The sequence below is a fragment of the Colobus angolensis genome, unplaced genomic scaffold (assembly GCF_000951035.1).
Source record: "Colobus angolensis palliatus isolate OR3802 unplaced genomic scaffold, Cang.pa_1.0 Scaffold648, whole genome shotgun sequence".
NCBI classification, from domain to species: domain Eukaryota; kingdom Metazoa; phylum Chordata; class Mammalia; order Primates; family Cercopithecidae; genus Colobus; species Colobus angolensis.
The window spans coordinates 66948-72699 of record NW_012120132.1 but is presented as its reverse complement, the minus strand read 5'-3'; the positions used below and the strand labels follow the sequence as shown (position 1 = coordinate 72699).

General features: G+C 46.5%; 1 non-coding gene across 1 annotated transcript; it reads right to left on the bottom strand.

Annotated features, from left to right (window-relative positions):
* Positions 1-4890: 4890 nt before the first annotated feature.
* TRNAN-GUU lies at positions 4891-4964 on the bottom strand. The gene has a single exon. It is a non-coding gene; the product is annotated as a tRNA-Asn (tRNA).
* Positions 4965-5752: the final 788 nt, after the last annotated feature.

Here is a 5752-nt window from a genome sequence, read left to right as displayed (position 1 = left end):
AATCAGCCAGGAGAATTCCACACATGGGCACTTAGTTACTGGAAACCCTGCGTGAGATGTGAGATCCCAAAGCCAGATTGGGGGTCCCTAGGGTCTTGGCTTCGGGGCTAGGCGTGGAACCATAAATGAGGGTTCAGCCTGTCTGCCTAAGGGATTGTGTTTCCTGGTGTCTTTTTCACTCAAATTTTGAAAAGCAGTCAAATTTCTTATATTGGAAACTCTAGTAGTTAAAAACAGTAGATGCTAACATTTTCAGGAATGTGTCTTGTGCCAGGAGCTGGGAGAGGTTTGTGTAGTGGAGTGATGACATGTTCGCCTCACATGTGAAAGTTCCCCAGTTTGAAATCGGGCGACAACACCCTTGCTTTCCTGAAGGTTGGAAATACGTAGGTGATTCTAAAGAAACGTGAAAAGAATGCGATTACGAATCAACAAACCTGCTCACAGGGAACCACACCTCATTCCTTGTCCTGCCAGTCAGAGTGGTGAGGAGGGAAGGGCACATTTGTCACCCAGCAGTCATTTCAGCAAGAGAGGTTGAGGGCAACACAACAATGTGAAGTTTTAGATGAGGAAATCTCACAAAGTTCTCTTCATTCTCTTCCAATGCCGGAATTTCTCCATGGGCTGACAATGTGATTACATCTCTGAAAGCTCAGGAGTTATTTCCTGGGAGTCCTGCTTGGCTGCCCTTCATCTCGGAGCACAGATGTGGAACAGGTTGATTTGTCTGAGAAAACCAATCAGAAGCTGCATCTGAATCTCAAGCCAAGGATATGGAGTCAATATTCCATATTCACACAAATTAGGAGTGTATATATATATATATATAGAGAGAGAGAGAGAGAGAGAATCTCGCTCTGTTGCTCAGGCTGAAGTGCAGTGGTGCCATCTCGGCTCACTGATCTTGGCTCACTGCAACCTCCGCCTCCCAGGTTCAAGTGATTCTCCTGCCTCAGCCTCCTGAGGAGCTGGGATTACAGGTGTGCACCGACACACTCAGCTAATTTTTGTATTTTTAGTAGAGCTGGGGGTTTCACCATATTGATCATGCTGTTCTCGAACTGCTGACCTCAGATGATCCTCACAATGCACTGTCAGCCTCACAAAGCACTGGGATTACAAGAGTGAGCCACTGTGCCCCGCAAAAGTAATATTTTTAGGCCGGGCTCTGCAGCTCACGACTGTAATCCCAGCATTTTGGGAGCTGGAGGTGGGCAGATCATCTGAGGTCAAGAGTTTGAGACCAGCCTGACAACATGGTGAAACACCGTCTTTACTAAAAATACAAAAATTAGTCAGACATGATGGCATGTGCCTGTAATCCCAGCTACTCCAGAAGCTGAGGCGGGAGAAGCGCTTGAATCCAGGAGGGAGAGGTTGCAGTGACCCGAGATTACGCCAATGCACTCCAGCCTGGATGACACAGCGAGACTCTGTCTCAAATATTTTTACATTAACAATGCATACATTTCCCTACCCCTAAATAATCTTTCTCAGAAAACTCCAGAGGCTTCAGGAACCAACAGTTTTAATAGACATAATTCCCGATGTGTGGTGTACAGGTCCCGGAAGGTTCTCACCCACTTTCCCACCCTTGTCTTCTGCTTTGCCTTCTATTCTCCTTGACAGGTCTGGGGTCACTGTATCCAGGACTTGCTTTGCCTTCTATTCTCTGGAGGGAGCGCTTAGGCCCTTGAGTGCCAGACTGCTGCTTGGAACCACTGAGTGGCCAGCACTGGTGTAGCTGCAGGCCAAGGCGTCTGAATTCTCAGGGATCTGCCCTTTACCCAGGTCAAAGGTCCAAGGGCTCTCCTCACAGCTTTCTGCCAGCTGCTCCAGATATATACATCTTCCTGGAGGTTCAGTTTCTGCCCAAGGCCCAGCACAAATGTCATGAATCAACCGTGACTTTATGATTTTTTGCCAGGACTTCATGGATCCACCAGGATTATAGATGAATGTGAAAAGGTTACTAGTTCTAAAGGTTAGAAACCCATAGATACACACCAGAACTTACCTCCCACTCTGGAAGGTGAGTGGGGTGGGCTGGAGGGGTTGTTGCTGCACTTCAGGCCAAGCACTAATTTCTCCAGTATCACAACACCGCCCCCAAGGCAGACACCTTGATGAGGAGACAATGTATTACCATCTTTTATTCCAAAAACGCCAATGGGGCCGGGTGCGGTGGCTCACGCCTGTAATCCCAGCACTTTGGGAGATGGGTGGGTGGATAGCCTGAAGTCAGGAGTTCGAGACCAGCCTGGCCAACATGGTGAAACCCTGTCTCTACTAAAAGTACAAAAATTAGCTGGGCGTGGTGGCAGGTGCCTGTAACCCCAGCTACTGGGGAGACTGAGGCAGGAGAATTGCTTGAACCTGGGAGGCAGGGGTCACAGTGAGCCGAGGTTGCAGTGAGCAGAGATCATACCACTGCACTCTAGCCTGAGCAATAGAGTGAGACTCTTCAAAAAAAAAAGGGGGGGGCCAATGGGATTTTTCTTTCCCACATTTCCTCAGCTCACAGTGGCCCTGCACCTGGCTGCTGAATCTCTATGTAGGCCAGACTCACCTGAGTAATAAAGACTCCAACAGATGCAACAAATGAGGTTATGTTGACAGTGAGGATACAAAACAAAAAAAAACTATATGCTTTGGCCAGAAACGGAACCTAGCGAAGAGAAAAACATTCCACCTGAATCACTAATGCTGATAGTTCAAAAAATTCTCCTTAGCTTATGATACATTCAATACTTCTAGATCTGATTTTGTTCACCATTCACATTAGGCCTAGGGTTCATTTTCCAGACTCTTTTACAGACATGCAAATCAACTGGTTCAAACTGAATGTAATGGCCCAACTGTTTTCAGTTACACTGAACTCCCAGTTCCATCTGGGATAGAAGGGAATGCCAGCCTGGTGCAGAATTGTTTCCAGGCTAGGCACAAAGAAAAGGATCGCTGGCAGACTCCCTGAATTGAGGAAGTGAAGCTAAGTGTCTGGGGAGAGCAAGACAGAGTTCACAGGACAAAGATCCAGTGAGAAGATAACTAAGCAGAGAGCGAATCTGGGCGTACGTACAGGTTCTGCCACCAGTATTCAGCAGAGCACTAGTCAGCGCATGATTGTGAAAAGAGCAGCTGACTAGTCCCAGAGAAAGAAACACCCAAGAAAACCATGGAATGGCATCCGGTACTCACACAGCGCAGAAAACAGTATCTGTTCGCACCAGCCAGACTGGAATCATTCATAATTCATAACGCTTTTGTAATGGGATATAATCAGCCCTGGACTGAGCACTACTCCTGAACCACGTAAAAGTTCATAAAAGCAAGATCCAAAAGGATCCAACTGTTTACAGGTCACTTAAGTGCACCCCAGAACAAAATTCAAGATGATTTATAGGAATTATAAAATATAACTTTCCTGCTGGCAAGGGGGAAAAAAAGGAATTTAAAAATAGCTAGTATGCAAGAAGGTAAACTTCACAATGTCCAGCATCCAATTAAAGAATATCATGTATGCAAAGAACCAGGAAACGATGACCCATAAAGAAGGGAAATAATCAGTTAATGAAAATTGAACCAGACCTAACATGATGTTAGAATTAAGAAAGAGGACAGCCAGGTGCAGTGGCTCACGCCTGTAATCCCAGCACTTTGGGAGGCCGAGGTGGGCAGATCACCTGAGGTCAGGAGTTTGAGACCAACCTGGTCAACATGGTGAAACCCCGTCTTCAGTAAAAATACAAAAATTAGCCCGGCATGGTGGTGCATGCCTGTAATCCCAGCTATATGGGAGGCTGAGGCAGGAGAATTGCTTGAACTTGGGAGGCAGCTGTTGCAGTGAGCTGAGATTGTGCCATTGCACTCCAGCCTGGGCAACAATCGCTGTTGTTGAGACTCCATCTCAAAAAAAAAAAAGTTAAAGGAGTTCTCCAGGCAGAAGGAAACTGAGACTGGCTGAAAATCTGGATGAAAAAAAAAAAAAAAAAAGACACTAGAAATGACATCTTACATAGGCAAATACATAATTTTAACATCTGACTAACCGAGTGTGGCGGCTCACGCCTGTAATCCCAGCACTTTGGGAGGCTGAGGCAGGCGGATCATTTGAAGTCAGGAGTTCAAGACCAGCCTGGCCAATATAGTGAACCACCCCCTCTCTACTAAAAATACAAAAATTAGTCCGGTGTGGTGGCCTACGCCTGTTATCCCTGCTACTCAGGAGGCTGAGGCAGGAGAATCGCTTGAATCCAGGAAGCAGAAGTTGCAGTGAGTCAAGATTGTGCCACTGCACTCCAGCCTGGCCGATAGAGCGAGACTCATCTTAAAAACAACAACAACAACAACAAAAACCCAAAACCAAACAAAAACACATCTGACTGTTTAAACAAAAGTAATAAAGATGGATTGTAAGGTTTATAACACGTGCAAAGTAAAATGCATGACAATAGCATAAAGGCAGGGAGAGGAGTAATGTGAAGAGGTATGATACCACTTGAAGACAGACTGTGGAAAGCAAGGCAGAATTTTTGAAGTTTCTTTCTTCACACACTTTCAGGTTCCCATACATATAACCTAGTTTTTTTCTGGAGGGATCTTATTTTTTAGGAGGCTTGGAGAGGCACCTTTTGCTTTATGTTCTCATAGGATGCACAAGACACAAGGATAAGTGAACACTCACTTTTAAATACAGTGGTAGGCCTGAGGAGAAACAACTGTAATTTTTTTTTTTTTTTTTTTTAATGAGATGGGATTCTCACAGAAGCTCATGTGGTGTTGAACTTCTGAGCTCAAGTGAGGCTTCCTTACGTCGGCCTATCAAAGCATTGGGATTAACAGGTGTGAGCCACCGTGCCTGGCCACAAATACCAACATTTAAAAGGACGTCCCTGGTTGGACTCGAACCACCAACATTCCGGTTAACAGCCGAAAACGCTAACCGATTGTACCACAGAGACAACCTCAGCTATTCATCTTCAACGAAACAGATTAAGCGTTCACTTTCATCTCAACGTAGATTAAGCCATCAATAACTTTAGGGATTGCCATTCGCTTTCTGCAGGACAAGTGTGCAGACTACAAAGCTTTGGAAAACCAGAGAGGGTGGGTTGACTAATCGTGTTGTTGCGCCTTAGAAATGCCTACATTGCATGACTCTGAAGCCAGAAGGGCGGTCGAATGGCCTTCAACCTGCCTTGACCCTCGCCTGCTTCAGAAGCCAGTGCCTCTGGAAGTGCCTGGATCTGCGACCCCAGCCTGAGCCTAGTAGGGCCTAAGGGAAGCCAAACACCCTGATGGCTCTCACAGTAGCTCTTTCTGTTTTCTTGAGCCGCCTTCAGGCAATCATCTGCTCCCCTTGCTCTCCCCTCACTCAACTCGACTTCAGTAGATCGGGTCGGTGGGGTGGGAGGGGGAAAGAGGCAAGGGAGTCAAAAGGGAAAAGGTGAAAAGGAGGAGGGAGAAGCAGGAGAGACCAGGACGAGACAATGGGACAGCCCAGGATGCCCGTGCAGAGGAGACCGGCTGGATGCAGAGAAGATGGGACATGTATCAGAATGGAGAGGAGAAGACGTGAGAGAAAATCACAAGAACTTGTAGCTGCCCAAGAATAAAGAGGTAAAAATCGCATAAATGTTTTTACATTTAAAAAAAAATCGGGGGACCGGGCGCGGTGGCTCATGCCTGTAATCCCAGCCCTTTGGGAGGCCGAGGTGGGTGGATCACTCACTTGAAGTTAGGAGTTCGA